The sequence below is a fragment of the Abramis brama genome (assembly GCF_963993115.1).
Source record: "Abramis brama genome assembly, chromosome: 6".
Classification (NCBI taxonomy): domain Eukaryota; kingdom Metazoa; phylum Chordata; class Actinopteri; order Cypriniformes; family Leuciscidae; genus Abramis; species Abramis brama.
This window is the reverse complement of record NC_139968.1, coordinates 30045187-30063526: the sequence shown is the minus strand read 5'-3', so window position 1 is coordinate 30063526 and position 18340 is coordinate 30045187.

Genomic DNA, 18340 nt, shown 5'->3' with positions numbered 1-18340 from the left:
ATAAAATACAGAATTTTAGCACAAAATTCAAAATGGCCGACAGCCAAAATGACCGATATGGTCAAATTGGATATCAGTCGACTCGGCATGTTGCCCTGAATCTAACGAGACCAATTGTATGATTTTTGGACAAACTGTTCAGAAGTTATAAGCAAAAATAGCCATTTTTCATATCTCCGGACCAGTAGGTGGCGCTGCGCCGAAACACAGCATGTAGCCTCAGGTCATGCTTGTGAGTACAAGTACCAAGTTTGGTCTGAATACGATAAACCGTTGCGGAGATACGGCCTTACGACTGTTTTTGCTAGCGCTACGTAAAATGTATTTGTGCGTTTATTGAAAACGGTTTGACGAATCCATTTGAATTCCATAACTTTTTGTCATCACTACCTGAAGATGATCTGGTTCAATTTTCGTGCAAATCGGACAAACCGTCTAGGACGAGTTCGAAAAAGTAGCTTTTTTTGAAAATTCAAGATGGCGGCCATATTTTTATGACGGCAAATGACGTCATAGGGTGCAATCGAATCGCCATGAGCTCAGGAATCAGAGGAAAAAAGAATTTCGCTGATTGGCCTTACGGTTCAAAAGTTATTAGCAAAATAAAAGTGAAACTTTGGACAGGTGGTGGCGCTAGAGGGAATGACTTAGAAACACCAAAATTGGTGTATTTAATGTTGAGACGGTCCTCTATCAGAATGTCAAACCAAAACAACTTTCCCGCAATCGGTTCTATGGGCTGCCATAGACTCCCATGGCGGAAGAATAATAATAATAATAATAATAAATATAGCTGCAAGCAGCAATTACCGGGGCCAAGCAGAATAAGACGACAAGACATGCCAACATGTCTGAAAGTGTCAGACCAACTGCAACAATGAGCAATTAAAGACATTTAAAGAGGATTTTAGGCGAAATGGCTGAAAAATCATGTAAAAAGTGATTCAAAATATGATTTAATGGATTGTCACTTTTGACCAAAAGGTGGCGCTGTTACGAAATTGATGTGGTGTGGTCAGAGTAAGGAGACAGTGACACATACAAAGTTTTGTGTCAATATGTCGAGGCATTGCAGATATAAAGCCTGAATAGTCATTTTGGCATCATGCCTCAACTTTGCTGCTGTGCTATACAAAAACGGTTTCATCAATCGACACGAAATCCATAACTTTTTGTCGGCACAGTCTGGAGATGATACGATTCGATTTTGGTGAAAATCGGACAAACGGTCTAGGAGGAGTTAGAAAAAGTAGGTTTTGAATGAAAATCAAGATGGCGGACAGGAAGTTTGGCCAAATAAGGAAAACTTGGTATCTATGTTCTCGGCTTGACCCAAGGAATCTATTAAGACCCGTGGCATTTCAATAGCCAGATTTATTCAAAAGTTATTAGCCTTTTTGGAAATTTTGTTATAACTTTTGACCACTAGGTGGCGCTGTCTTGAAATATTTTGGTTGCCTTCAGGGGATGGTGCTGATGACACAATCTGAGTTTCGTAATATTACACCAATGCATTTGTTTAGTATAGCATTTTATTTCACAAAACTGTATTGAAGTCAATGGGAATTTCATATTTTGTTCAATTATAGCGCCACCAAGAGGCTCAGTCCCACAATTTTTTTTACGTGTCCTCAGAGTGAGCCCATACATATGTGTGTCAATTTTGGTGAAAATATCTCAATTCGCTTCGGAGTTATAGACATTTATATGAAAAAACACGAAAAAAATGACTGACACATGACTTTGATTGGAAATTAGTACCCCTAAACATCAATATTTTCGCATTTGGGCATTGGCGTATAGCTATCGACCTATGTTTCCAAACTTCTGACGGTGGTTTCGTCTCGATCGGACTAGCGGTTTCAAAGATATAGCCAAATGTTTTTTAAGCGCTAAATCACAACGCTACACAAACCGTAAGGCGAAACCTAGCATGTTTGGTATCGTAGGACTCGGCAACGATTCAGGAGTCTAAAAAGATGAGTTTCGTGAAAATAAGTCGACCACACCCAAAGTTATAAGCATTTGGAAAAAAAAATTCACCACTAGGTGGCGCTGTTTCGAAACTTCTCAGGCTCATTCAGGGCATTGTGCTGATGACCCATACCACATTTCGTAACAATCCGTTCATGCGTTCATAAAATACAGAATTTTAGCACAAAATTCAAAATGGCCGACAGCCAAAATGACCGATATGGTCAAATTGGATATCAGTCGACTCGGCATGTTGCCCTGAATCTAACGAGACCAATTGTATGATTTTTGGACAAACTGTTCAGAAGTTATAAGCAAAAATAGCCATTTTTCATATCTCCGGACCAGTAGGTGGCGCTGCGCCGAAACACAGCATGTAGCCTCAGGTCATGCTTGTGAGTACAAGTACCAAGTTTGGTCTGAATACGATAAACCGTTGCGGAGATACGGCCTTACGACTGTTTTTGCTAGCGCTACGTAAAATGTATTTGTGCGTTTATCGAAAACGGTTTGACGAATCCATTTGAATTCCATAACTTTTTGTCAGCACTACCTGAAGATGATCTGGTTCAATTTTCGTGCAAATCGGACAAACCGTCTAGGACGAGTTCGAAAAAGTAGCTTTTTTTGAAAATTCAAGATGGCGGCCATATTTTTATGACGGCAAATGACGTCATAGGGTGCAATCGAATCGCCATGAGCTCAGGAATCAGAGGAAAAAAGAATTTCGCTGATTGGCCTTACGGTTCAAAAGTTATTAGCAAAATAAAAGTGAAACTTTGGACAGGTGGTGGCGCTAGAGGGAATGACTTAGAAACACCAAAATTGGTGTATTTAATGTTGAGACGGTCCTCTATCAGAATGTCAAACCAAAACAACTTTCCCGCAATCGGTTCTATGGGCTGCCATAGACTCCCATGGCGGAAGAATAATAATAATAATAAATATAGCTGCAAGCAGCAATTACCGGGGCCAAGCAGAATAAGACGACAAGACATGCCAACATGTCTGAAAGTGTCAGACCAACTGCAACAATGAGCAATTAAAGACATTTAAAGAGGATTTTAGGCGAAATGGCTGAAAAATCATGTAAAAAGTGATTCAAAATATGATTTAATGGATTGTCACTTTTGACCAAAAGGTGGCGCTGTTACGAAATTGATGTGGTGTGGTCAGAGTAAGGAGACAGTGACACATACAAAGTTTTGTGTCAATATGTCGAGGCATTGCAGATATAAAGCCTGAATAGTCATTTTGGCATCATGCCTCAACTTTGCTGCTGTGCTATACGAAAACGGTTTCATCAATCGACACGAAATCCATAACTTTTTGTCGGCACAGTCTGGAGATGATACGATTTGATTTTGGTGAAAATCGGACAAACGGTCTAGGAGGAGTTCGAAAAAGTAGGTTTTGAATGAAAATCAAAATGGCGGACAGGAAGTTTGGCCAAATAAGGAAAACTTGGTATCTATGTTCTCGGCTTGACCCAAGGAATCTATTAAGACCCGTGGCATTTCAATAGCCAGATTTATTCAAAAGTTATTAGCCTTTTTGGAAATTTTGTTATAACTTTTGACCACTAGGTGGCGCTGTCTTGAAATATTTTGGTTGCCTTCAGGGGATGGTGCTGATGACACAATCTGAGTTTCGTAATATTACACCAATGCATTTGTTTAGTATAGCATTTTATTTCACAAAACTGTATTGAAGTCAATGGGAATTTCATATTTTGTTCAATTATAGCGCCACCAAGAGGCTCAGTCCCACAATTTTTTTTACGTGTCCTCAGAGTGAGCCCATACATATGTGTGTCAATTTTGGTGAAAATATCTCAATTCGCTTCGGAGTTATAGACATTTATATGAAAAAACACGAAAAAAATGACTGACACATGACTTTGATTGGAAATTAGTACCCCTAAACATCAATATTTTCGCATTTGGGCATTGGCGTATAGCTATCGACCTATGTTTTCAAACTTCTGACGGTGGTTTCGTCTCGATCGGACTAGCGGTTTCAAAGATATAGCCAAATGTTTTTTAAGCGCTAAATCACAACGCTACACAAACCGTAAGGCAAAACCTAGCATGTTTGGTATCGTAGGACTCGGCAACGATTCAGGAGTCTAAAAAGATGAGTTTCGTGAAAATAAGTCGACCACACCCAAAGTTATAAGCATTTGAAAAAAAAAATTCACCACTAGGTGGCGCTGTTTCGAAACTTCTCAGGCTCATTCAGGGCATTGTGCTGATGACCCATACCACGTTTCGTAACAATCCGTTCATGCGTTCATAAAATACAGAATTTTAGCACAAAATTCAAAATGGCCGACAGCCAAAATGACCGATATGGTCAAATTGGATATCAGTCGACTCGGCATGTTGCCCTGAATCTAACGAGACCAATTGTATGATTTTTGGACAAACTGTTCAGAAGTTATAAGCAAAAATAGCCATTTTTCATATCTCCGGACCAGTAGGTGGCGCTGCGCCGAAACACAGCATGTAGCCTCAGGTCATGCTTGTGAGTACAAGTACCAAGTTTGGTCTGAATACGATAAACCGTTGCGGAGATACGGCCTTACGACTGTTTTTGCTAGCGCTACGTAAAATGTATTTGTGCGTTTATTGAAAACGGTTTGACGAATCCATTTGAATTCCATAACTTTTTGTCAGCACTACCTGAAGATGATCTGGTTCAATTTTCGTGCAAATCGGACAAACCGTCTAGGACGAGTTCGAAAAAGTAGCTTTTTTTGAAAATTCAAGATGGCGGCCATATTTTTATGACGGCAAATGACGTCATAGGGTGCAATCGAATCGCCATGAGCTCAGGAATCAGAGGAAAAAAGAATTTCGCTGATTGGCCTTACGGTTCAAAAGTTATTAGCAAAATAAAAGTGAAACTTTGGACAGGTGGTGGCGCTAGAGGGAATGACTTAGAAACACCAAAATTGGTGTATTTAATGTTGAGACGGTCCTCTATCAGAATGTCAAACCAAAACAACTTTCCCGCAATCGGTTCTATGGGCTGCCATAGACTCCCATGGCGGAAGAATAATAATAATAATAATAATAATAATAATAATAAGAAACGGAACAGATACAATAGGTGCCTCCGCACCTTCGGTGCTTGGCCCCTAATAATAATAATAATAATAATAATAATAAGAAACGGAACAGATACAATAGGTGCCTCCGCACCTTCGGTGCTTGGCCCCTAAATATAGCTGCAAGCAGCAATTACCGGGGCCAAGCAGAATAAGACGACAAGACATGCCAACATGTCTGAAAGTGTCAGACCAACTGCAACAATGAGCAATTAAAGACATTTAAAGAGGATTTTAGGCGAAATGGCTGAAAAATCATGTAAAAAGTGATTCAAAATATGATTTAATGGATTGTCACTTTTGACCAAAAGGTGGCGCTGTTACGAAATTGATGTGGTGTGGTCAGAGTAAGGAGACAGTGACACATACAAAGTTTTGTGTCAATATGTCGAGGCATTGCAGATATAAAGCCTGAATAGTCATTTTGGCATCATGCCTCAACTTTGCTGCTGTGCTATACGAAAACGGTTTCATCAATCGACACGAAATCCATAACTTTTTGTCGGCACAGTCTGGAGATGATACGATTCGATTTTGGTGAAAATCGGACAAACGGTCTAGGAGGAGTTCGAAAAAGTAGGTTTTGAATGAAAATCAAGATGGCGGACAGGAAGTTTGGCCAAATAAGGAAAACTTGGTATCTATGTTCTCGGCTTGACCCAAGGAATCTATTAAGACCCGTGCCATTTCAATAGCCAGATTTATTCAAAAGTTATTAGCCTTTTTGGAAATTTTGTTATAACTTTTGACCACTAGGTGGCGCTGTCTTGAAATATTTTGGTTGCCTTCAGGGGATGGTGCTGATGACACAATCTGAGTTTCGTAATATTACACCAATGCATTTGTTTAGTATAGCATTTTATTTCACAAAACTGTATTGAAGTCAATGGGAATTTCATATTTTGTTCAATTATAGCGCCACCAAGAGGCTCAGTCCCACAATTTTTTTTACGTGTCCTCAGAGTGAGCCCATACATATGTGTGTCAATTTTGGTGAAAATATCTCAATTCGCTTCGGAGTTATAGACATTTATATGAAAAAACACGAAAAAAATGACTGACACATGACTTTGATTGGAAATTAGTACCCCTAAACATCAATATTTTCGCATTTGGGCATTGGCGTATAGCTATCGACCTATGTTTCCAAACTTCTGACGGTGGTTTCGTCTCGATCGGACTAGCGGTTTCAAAGATATAGCCAAATGTTTTTTAAGCGCTAAATCACAACGCTACACAAACCGTAAGGCGAAACCTAGCATGTTTGGTATCGTAGGACTCGGCAACGATTCAGGAGTCTAAAAAGATGAGTTTCGTGAAAATAAGTCGACCACACCCAAAGTTATAAGCATTTGAAAAAAAAAAATCACCACTAGGTGGCGCTGTTTCGAAACTTCTCAGGCTCATTCAGGGCATTGTGCTGATGACCCATACCACGTTTCGTAACAATCCGTTCATGCGTTCATAAAATACAGAATTTTAGCACAAAATTCAAAATGGCCGACAGCCAAAATGACCGATATGGTCAAATTGGATATCAGTCGACTCGGCATGTTGCCCTGAATCTAACGAGACCAATTGTATGATTTTTGGACAAACTGTTCAGAAGTTATAAGCAAAAATAGCCATTTTTCATATCTCCGGACCAGTAGGTGGCGCTGCGCCGAAACACAGCATGTAGCCTCAGGTCATGCTTGTGAGTACAAGTACCAAGTTTGGTCTGAATACGATAAACCGTTGCGGAGATACGGCCTTACGACTGTTTTTGCTAGCGCTACGTAAAATGTATTTGTGCGTTTATTGAAAACGGTTTGACGAATCCATTTGAATTCCATAACTTTTTGTCAGCACTACCTGAAGATGATCTGGTTCAATTTTCGTGCAAATCGGACAAACCGTCTAGGACGAGTTCGAAAAAGTAGCTTTTTTTGAAAATTCAAGATGGCGGCCATATTTTTATGACGGCAAATGACGTCATAGGGTGCAATCGAATCGCCATGAGCTCAGGAATCAGAGGAAAAAAGAATTTCGCTGATTGGCCTTACGGTTCAAAAGTTATTAGCAAAATAAAAGTGAAACTTTGGACAGGTGGTGGCGCTAGAGGGAATGACTTAGAAACACCAAAATTGGTGTATTTAATGTTGAGACGGTCCTCTATCAGAATGTCAAACCAAAACAACTTTCCCGCAATCGGTTCTATGGGCTGCCATAGACTCCCATGGCGGAAGAATAATAATAATAATAAATATAGCTGCAAGCAGCCATTACCGGGGCCAAGCAGAATAAGACGACAAGACATGCCAACATGTCTGAAAGTGTCAGACCAACTGCAACAATGAGCAATAAAGACATTTAAAGAGGATTTTAGGCAAAATGCCTGAAAAATCATAGAAACAATAATTAAAAATATGATTTGATGGATTATCACTTTCGACCAATAGGTGGCGCAGTTACAAAACTGATGTGATGTGGTCAGAATGAAGTTACAATGACACATACAAAGTTTGGTGTCAATATTTCAAGGCATTGCAGAGATAAAGCCTTAATTAGTGCTATTAGCATCATGTCTCAACTTTGCTGCTGCGCTATACGAAAACGGTTTCGTCTATCGACACGAAATCCATAACTTTTAGTCGGCACAGTCTGGAGATGATACGATTCGATTTTGGTGAAAATCGGACAAACGGTCTAGGAGGAGTTCGAAAAAGTAGGTTTTGAATGAAAATCAAGATGGCGGACAAGAAGTTTGACCAAATAAGGAAAATTTGGTATATATGTTCTCGGCTTGATCCAAGGAATCTATTAAGACCAGTGGTATTTACATAGGCCGATGTATTCAAAAGTTATTAGCAGTTTTGGAAATGCTATTATAACTTTTGACCACTAGGTGACGCTGTCTCTAAATATTTTGGGTACCTTCAGGGGATGGTGCTGATGGCACATTCTGAGTTTCGTAATATTACACCAATGCATTTGTTAAGTATAGCATTTTATTTCACAAAACTGCATTGAAGTCAATGGGAATTTCATGTTTTGTTCTATTATAGCGCCACCAAGAGGCTCAGTCCAACCATTTTTTTTATGTGTCCTCAGAGTGAGCCCATACATATATGTGTCGATTTTGGTGCAAAAATCTCAATTTGCTTCGGAGTTATAGACATTTATATGAAAAAACACGTAAAAAATGACTGACACATGACTTTGATTGAATATTACTACCCCTAAACATCAATATTTTCGCATTTGGGCATTGGCGTATAGCTATCGACCTATGTTTCCAAACTTCTGACGGTGGTTTCGTCTCGATCGGACAAACGGTTTCGAAGATATAGCCTAATGTTTTTTAAGCGCTAAATCACAACGCTACACAAACCGTAAGGCGAAACCTAGCATGTTTGGTATCGTTGGACTCGGCAACGATTCAGGAGTCTAAGGAGATGAGTTTCGTGAAAATACGTCGACCACACCCAAAGTTATAAGCATTTGAAAAAAAAAATTCACCACTAGGTGGCGCTGTTTCGAAACTTCTCACACTTCTTCAAGACATCGTGCTGATGACCCATACCAAGATTTGTAACAATCCGTTCATGCGTTGTTAAAATACAGCATTTTAGCACAAAATTCAAAATGGCCGACAGCCAAAATGACCGATATGGTCAAATTGGATATCAGTCGACTCGGCATGTTGCCCTGAATCTAACGAGACCAATTGTATGATTTTTGGACAAACTGTTCAGAAGTTATAAGCAAAAATAGCCATTTTTCATATCTCCGGACCAGTAGGTGGCGCTGCGCCGAAACACAGCATGTAGCCTCAGGTCATGCTTGTGAGTACAAGTACCAAGTTTGGTCTGAATACGATAAACCGTTGCGGAGATACGGCCTTACGACTGTTTTTGCTAGCGCTACGTAAAATGTATTTGTGCGTTTATCGAAAACGGTTTGACGAATCCATTTGAATTCCATAACTTTTTGTCAGCACTACCTGAAGATGATCTGGTTCAATTTTCGTGCAAATCGGACAAACCGTCTAGGACGAGTTCGAAAAAGTAGCTTTTTTTGAAAATTCAAGATGGCGGCCATATTTTTATGACGGCAAATGACGTCATAGGGTGCAATCGAATCGCCATGAGCTCAGGAATCAGAGGAAAAAAGAATTTCGCTGATTGGCCTTACGGTTCAAAAGTTATTAGCAAAATAAAAGTGAAACTTTGGACAGGTGGTGGCGCTAGAGGGAATGACTTAGAAACACCAAAATTGGTGTATTTAATGTTGAGACGGTCCTCTATCAGAATGTCAAACCAAAACAACTTTCCCGCAATCGGTTCTATGGGCTGCCATAGACTCCCATGGCGGAAGAATAATAATAATAAATATAGCTGCAAGCAGCAATTACCGGGGCCAAGCAGAATAAGACGACAAGACATGCCAACATGTCTGAAAGTGTCAGACCAACTGCAACAATGAGCAATTAAAGACATTTAAAGAGGATTTTAGGCGAAATGGCTGAAAAATCATGTAAAAAGTGATTCAAAATATGATTTAATGGATTGTCACTTTTGACCAAAAGGTGGCGCTGTTACGAAATTGATGTGGTGTGGTCAGAGTAAGGAGACAGTGACACATACAAAGTTTTGTGTCAATATGTCGAGGCATTGCAGATATAAAGCCTGAATAGTCATTTTGGCATCATGCCTCAACTTTGCTGCTGTGCTATACGAAAACGGTTTCATCAATCGACACGAAATCCATAACTTTTTGTCGGCACAGTCTGGAGATGATACGATTCGATTTTGGTGAAAATCGGACAAACGGTCTAGGAGGAGTTCGAAAAAGTAGGTTTTGAATGAAAATCAAGATGGCGGACAGGAAGTTTGGCCAAATAAGGAAAACTTGGTATCTATGTTCTCGGCTTGACCCAAGGAATCTATTAAGACCCGTGGCATTTCAATAGCCAGATTTATTCAAAAGTTATTAGCCTTTTTGGAAATTTTGTTATAACTTTTGACCACTAGGTGGCGCTGTCTTGAAATATTTTGGTTGCCTTCAGGGGATGGTGCTGATGACACAATCTGAGTTTCGTAATATTACACCAATGCATTTGTTTAGTATAGCATTTTATTTCACAAAACTGTATTGAAGTCAATGGGAATTTCATATTTTGTTCAATTATAGCGCCACCAAGAGGCTCAGTCCCACAATTTTTTTTACGTGTCCTCAGAGTGAGCCCATACATATGTGTGTCAATTTTGGTGAAAATATCTCAATTCGCTTCGGAGTTATAGACATTTATATGAATAAACATGAAAAAAATGACTGACACATGACTTTGATTGGAAATTAGTACCCCTAAACATCAATATTTTCGCATTTGGGCATTGGCGTATAGCTATCGACCTATGTTTCCAAACTTCTGACGGTGGTTTCGTCTCGATCGGACTAGCGGTTTCAAAGATATAGCCAAATGTTTTTTAAGCGCTAAATCACAACGCTACACAAACCGTAAGGCAAAACCTAGCATGTTTGGTATCGTAGGACTCGGCAACGATTCAGGAGTCTAAAAAGATGAGTTTCGTGAAAATAAGTCGATCACACCCAAAGTTATAAGCATTTAAAAAAAAAAATTACCACTAGGTGGCGCTGTTTCGAAACTTCTCACACTCCTTCAGGACATCGTGTTGATGACCCATACCAAGTTTCTTAACAATCCGTTTGTGCGTTCTTAAAATATAGCATTTTAGCACAAAATTCAAAATGGCCGACAGTCAAAATGGCCGATATGGCAAAATTGGATATCAGTCGACTCGGCATGTTGCCCTGAATCTATCGAGACCAATTTTATGATTTTTGGACAAACTGTTCAGAAGTTATAAGCAAAAATAGCCATTTTTCATATCTCCGGACCAGTAGGTGGCGCTGCGCCGAAACGCAGCATGTAGCCTCAGGTCATGCTTGTGAGTACATGTACCAAGTTTGGTCTGAATACGATAAACCGTTGCGGAGATACGGCCTTACGACTCTTTTTGCTAGGGCTACGTAAAATGTATTCGTGCGTTTATCGAAAACGGTTTGACGAATCAATTTGAATTCCATAACTTTTGGTCAGCACTGCCTGAAGATGATCTGGTTAAATTTTCGTGCAAATCGGACAAACCGTCTAGGACGAGTTCGAAAAAGTAGCTTTTTCAGAAAATTCAAAATGGCGGCCATATTTATATGACGGAAAATGACGTCATAGGGTGCAATCGAATCTGCATGAGCTCAGGAATCAGAGGAAAAAAGAATTTTGTTGATTGGCCTTACGGTTCAAAAGTTATTAGCAAAATAAAAGTGAAACTTTGGACAGGTGGTGGCGCTAGAGGGAATGACTTAGAAACACAAAAATTGGTGTATTTAATGTTGGGACTGTCCTCTATCAGAATGTCAAACCAAAACAACTTTCCCGCAATCGGTTCTATGGGCTGCCATAGACTCCCATGGCGGAAGAAGAAGAAGAAGAAGAAGAAGAAGAAGAATAATAATAAGAACGGGAACAGATACAATAGGTGCCTCCGCACCTTCGGTGCTTGGCCCCTAATAATAAATATAGCTGCAAGCAGCAATTACCGGGGCCAAGCAGAATAAGACGACAAGACATGCCAACATGTCTGAAAGTGTCAGACCAACTGCAACAATGAGCAATTAAAGACATTTAAAGAGGATTTTAGGCGAAATGGCTGAAAAATCATGTAAAAAGTGATTCAAAATATGATTTAATGGATTGTCACTTTTGACCAAAAGGTGGCGCTGTTACGAAATTGATGTGGTGTGGTCAGAGTAAGGAGACAGTGACACATACAAAGTTTTGTGTCAATATGTCGAGGCATTGCAGATATAAAGCCTGAATAGTCATTTTGGCATCATGCCTCAACTTTGCTGCTGTGCTATACGAAAACGGTTTCATCAATCGACACGAAATCCATAACTTTTTGTCGGCACAGTCTGGAGATGATACGATTCGATTTTGGTGAAAATCGGACAAACGGTCTAGGAGGAGTTCGAAAAAGTAGGTTTTGAATGAAAATCAAGATGGCGGACAGGAAGTTTGGCCAAATAAGGAAAACTTGGTATCTATGTTCTCGGCTTGACCCAAGGAATCTATTAAGACCCGTGCCATTTCAATAGCCAGATTTATTCAAAAGTTATTAGCCTTTTTGGAAATTTTGTTATAACTTTTGACCACTAGGTGGCGCTGTCTTGAAATATTTTGGTTGCCTTCAGGGGATGGTGCTGATGACACAATCTGAGTTTCGTAATATTACACCAATGCATTTGTTTAGTATAGCATTTTATTTCACAAAACTGTATTGAAGTCAATGGGAATTTCATATTTTGTTCAATTATAGCGCCACCAAGAGGCTCAGTCCCACAATTTTTTTTACGTGTCCTCAGAGTGAGCCCATACATATGTGTGTCAATTTTGGTGAAAATATCTCAATTCGCTTCGGAGTTATAGACATTTATATGAAAAAACACGTAAAAAATGACTGACACATGACTTTGATTGGAAATTAGTACCCCTAAACATCAATATTTTCGCATTTGGGCATTAGCGTATAGCTATCGACCTATGTTTCCAAACTTCTGACGGTGGTTTCGTCTCGATCGGACAAATGGTTTCGAAGATATAGCCAAATGTTTTTTAAGCGCTAAATCACAACGTTACACAAACCGTAAGGCGAAACCTAGCATGTTTGGTATCGTTGGACTCGGCAAGGATTCAGTAGTCTAATGAGATGAGTTTGGTGAAAATAAGTCGACCACACCCAAAGTTATAAGCATTTGAAAAAAAAAATTCACCACTAGGTGGCGCTGTTTCGAAACTTCTCAGGCTCCTTCAGAACATCGTGTTGATGACCCATACCAAGTTTCGTAACAATCCGTTCATGCGTTCTTAAAATACAGCATTTTAGCACAAAATTCAAAATGGCCGACAGTCAAAATGGCCGATATGGTAAAATTGGATATCAGTCGACTCGGCATGTTGCCCTGAATCTAACGAGACCAATTTTATGATTTTTGGACAAATTGTTCAGAAGTTATAAGCAAAAATAGCCATTTTTCATATCTCCGGACCAGTAGGTGGCGCTGCGCCGAAACGCAGCATGTAGCCTCAAGTCATGCTTGTGAGTACATGTACCAAGTTTGGTCTGAATACGATAAACCGTTGCGGAGATACAGCCTAACGACTGTTTTTGCAAGCGCTACGTAAAATTTGTTCGAGCGTTTATCGAAAACGGTTTGACGAATCAATTTGAATTCCATAACTTTTTGTCAACACTGCCTGAAGATGATCTGGTTAAATTTTCGTGCAAATCGGACAAACCGTCTAGGACGAGTTCGAAAAAGTAGCTTTTTCAGCCCATTAAAAATGGCGGCCATATTTATAAGCCGGAAAATGACGTCATAGGGTGCAATCGAATCGGCATGAGCTCGGGAATCAGAGGAAAAAAGAATTTTGTTGATTGGCCAAACGGTTCAAAAGTTATTAGCAAAATAAAAGTGAAATTTTGGACAGTTGGTGGCGCTAGAGGGATTGGTTTTAAGACACCAAATTTGGTATGGTGACTTTTTGGACTGTCCTCTATCATTGTGCCAAATTTCATAACTTTCCCGCAATCGGTTCTATGGGCTGCCATAGACTCCCATGGCGGAAGAAGAATAATAATAATAATAAATATAGCTGCAAGCAGCAATTACCGGGGCCAAGCAGAATAAGACGACAAGACATGCCAACATGTCTGAAAGTGTCAGACCAACTGCAACAATGAGCAATTAAAGACATTTAAAGAGGATTTTAGGCGAAATGGCTGAAAAATCATGTAAAAAGTGATTCAAAATATGATTTAATGGATTGTCACTTTTGACCAAAAGGTGGCGCTGTTACGAAATTGATGTGGTGTGGTCAGAGTAAGGAGACAGTGACACATACAAAGTTTTGTGTCAATATGTCGAGGCATTGCAGATATAAAGCCTGAATAGTCATTTTGGCATCATGCCTCAACTTTGCTGCTGTGCTATACGAAAACGGTTTCATCAATCGACACGAAATCCATAACTTTTTGTCGGCACAGTCTGGAGATGATACGATTCGATTTTGGTGAAAATCGGACAAACGGTCTAGGAGGAGTTCGAAAAAGTAGGTTTTGAATGAAAATCAAGATGGCGGACAGGAAGTTTGGCCAAATAAGGAAAACTTGGTATCTATGTTCTCGGCTTGACCCAAGGAATCTATTAAGAACCGTGGAATTTCAATAGCCAGATTTATTCAAAAGTTATTAGCCTTTTTGGAAATTTTGTTATAACTTTTGACCACTAGGTGGCGCTGTCTTGAAATATTTTGGTTGCCTTCAGGGGATGGTGCTGATGACACAATCTGAGTTTCGTAATATTACACCAATGCATTTGTTTAGTATAGCATTGTATTTCACAAAACTGTATTGAAGTCAATGGGAATTTCATATTTTGTTCAATTATAGCGCCACCAAGAGGCTCAGTCCCACAATTTTTTTTACGTGTCCTCAGAGTGAGCCCATACATATGTGTGTCAATTTTGGTGAAAATATCTCAATTCGCTTCGGAGTTATAGACATTTATATGAAAAAACACGAAAAAAATGACTGACACATGACTTTGATTGGAAATTAGTACCCCTAAACATCAATATTTTCGCATTTGGGCATTGGCATATAGCTATCGACCTATGTTTCCAAACTTCTGACGGTGGTTTCGTCTCGATCGGACTAGCGGTTTCAAAGATATAGCCAAATGTTTTTTAAGCGCTAAATCACAACGCTACACAAACCGTAAGGCGAAACCTAGCATGTTTGGTATCGTAGGACTCGGCAACGATTCAGGAGTCTAAAAAGATGAGTTTCGTGAAAATAAGTCGACCACACCCAAAGTTATAAGCATTTGAAAAAAAAAATTCACCACTAGGTGGCGCTGTTTCGAAACTTCTCAGGCTCATTCAGGGCATTGTGCTGATGACCCATACCACGTTTCGTAACAATCCGTTCATGCGTTCATAAAATACAGAATTTTAGCACAAAATTCAAAATGGCCGACAGCCAAAATGACCGATATGGTCAAATTGGATATCAGTCGACTCGGCATGTTGCCCTGAATCTAACGAGACCAATTGTATGATTTTTGGACAAACTGTTCAGAAGTTATAAGCAAAAATAGCCATTTTTCATATCTCCGGACCAGTAGGTGGCGCTGCGCCGAAACGCAGCATGTAGCCTCAGGTCATGCTTGTGAGTACATGTACCAAGTTTGGTCTGAATACGATAAACCTTTGCGGAGATACAGCCTTACGACTGTTTTTGCTAGCGCTACGTAAAATGTATTCGTGCGTTTATCGAAAACGGTTTGACGAATCAATTTGAATTCCATAACTTTTGGTCAACACTGCCTGAAGATGATCTGGTTCAATTTTCGTGCAAATCGGACAAACCGTCTAGGACGAGTTCGAAAAAGTAGCTTTTTCAGAAAATTAAAAATGGCGGCCATATTTATATGACGGAAAATGACGTCATAGGGTGCAATCGAATCGGCATGAGCTCAGAAATAAGAGGAAAAAAGAATTTTGTTGATTGGCCTTACGGTTCAAAAGTTATTAGCAAAATAAAAGTGAAACTTTGGACAGGTGGTGGCGCTAGAGGGAATGACTTAGAAACACAAAAATTGGTGTATTTAATGTTGGGACTGTCCTCTATCAGAATGTCAAACCAAAACAACTTTCCCGCAATCGGTTCTATGGGCTGCCATAGACGCCCAGTCGGAAGAAGAATAATAATAATAAGAACCGGAACAAACACAATAGGTGCCTCCGCACCTTCGGTGCTTGGCCCCTAATAAATATAGCTGCAAGCAGCAATTACCGGGGCCAAGCAGAATAAGACGACAAGACATGCCAACATGTCTGAAAGTGTCAGACCAACTGCAACAATGAGCAATTAAAGACATTTAAAGAGGATTTTAGGCGAAATGGCTGAAAAATCATGTAAAAAGTGATTCAAAATATGATTTAATGGATTGTCACTTTTGACCAAAAGGTGGCGCTGTTACGAAATTGATGTGGTGTGGTCAGAGTAAGGAGACAGTGACACATACAAAGTTTTGTGTCAATATGTCGAGGCATTGCAGATATAAAGCCTGAATAGTCATTTTGGCATCATGCCTCAACTTTGCTGCTGTGCTATACGAAAACGGTTTCATCAATCGACACGAAATCCATAACTTTTTGTCGGCACAGTCTGGAGATGATACGATTCGATTTTGGTGAAAATCGGACAAACGGTCTAGGAGGAGTTCGAAAAAGTAGGTTTTGAATGAAAATCAAGATGGCGGACAGGAAGTTTGGCCAAATAAGGAAAACTTGGTATCTATGTTCTCGGCTTGACCCAAGGAATCTATTAAGACCCGTGGCATTTCAATAGCCAGATTTATTCAAAAGTTATTAGCCTTTTTGGAAATTTTGTTATAACTTTTGACCACTAGGTGGCGCTGTCTTGAAATATTTTGGTTGCCTTCAGGGGATGGTGCTGATGACACAATCTGAGTTTCGTAATATTACACCAATGCATTTGTTTAGTATAGCATTTTATTTCACAAAACTGTATTGAAGTCAATGGGAATTTCATATTTTGTTCAATTATAGCGCCACCAAGAGGCTCAGTCCCACAATTTTTTTTACGTGTCCTCAGAGTGAGCCCATACATATGTGTGTCAATTTTGGTGAAAATATCTCAATTCGCTTCGGAGTTATAGACATTTATATGAAAAAACACGAAAAAAATGACTGACACATGACTTTGATTGGAAATTAGTACCCCTAAACATCAATATTTTCGCATTTGGGCATTGGCGTATAGCTATCGACCTATGTTTCCAAACTTCTGACGGTGGTTTCGTCTCGATCGGACTAGCGGTTTCAAAGATATAGCCAAATGTTTTTTAAGCGCTAAATCACAACGCTACACAAACCGTAAGGCGAAACCTAGCATGTTTGGTATCGTAGGACTCGGCAACGATTCAGGAGTCTAAAAAGATGAGTTTCGTGAAAATAAGTCGACCACACCCAAAGTTATAAGCATTTGAAAAAAAAAATTCACCACTAGGTGGCGCTGTTTCGAAACTTCTCAGGCTCATTCAGGGCATTGTGCTGATGACCCATACCACGTTTCGTAACAATCCGTTCATGCATTCATAAAATACAGAATTTTAGCACAAAATTCAAAATGGCCGACAGCCAAAATGACCGATATGGTCAAATTGGATATCAGTCGACTCGGCATGTTGCCCTGAATCTAACGAGACCAATTTTATGATTTTTGGACAAACTGTTCAGAAGTTATAAGCAAAAATAGCCATTTTTCATATCTCCGGACCAGTAGGTGGCGCTGCGCCGAAACACAGCATGTAGCCTCAGGTCATGCTTGTGAGTACAAGTACCAAGTTTGGTCTGAATACGATAAACCGTTGCGGAGATACGGCCTTACGACTGTTTTTGCTAGCGCTACGTAAAATGTATTTGTGCGTTTATTGAAAACGGTTTGACGAATCCATTTGAATTCCATAACTTTTTGTCAGCACTACCTGAAGATGATCTGGTTCAATTTTCGTGCAAATCGGACAAACCGTCTAGGACGAGTTCGAAAAAGTAGCTTTTTTTGAAAATTCAAGATGGCGGCCATATTTTTATGACGGCAAATGACGTCATAGGGTGCAATCGAATCGCCATGAGCTCAGGAATCAGAGGAAAAAAGAATTTCGCTGATTGGCCTTACGGTTCAAAAGTTATTAGCAAAATAAAAGTGAAACTTTGGACAGGTGGTGGCGCTAGAGGGAATGACTTAGAAACACCAAAATTGGTGTATTTAATGTTGAGACGGTCCTCTATCAGAATGTCAAACCAAAACAACTTTCCCGCAATCGGTTCTATGGGCTGCCATAGACTCCCATGGCGGAAGAATAATAATAATAATAATAATAATAATAATAAATATAGCTGCAAGCAGCAATTACCGGGGCCAAGCACAATCAGATGACAAGACATGCCAACATTGCTGAAAGTGTCAGACCAATGAGCAATTAAAGACATTAAAGAGGATTTTAGGCAAAATGCCTGAAAAATCATAGAAACAGTGAAGAAAAATATGATTTAATGGACTATCACTTTCGACCAATAGGTGGCGCAGTTACAAAACT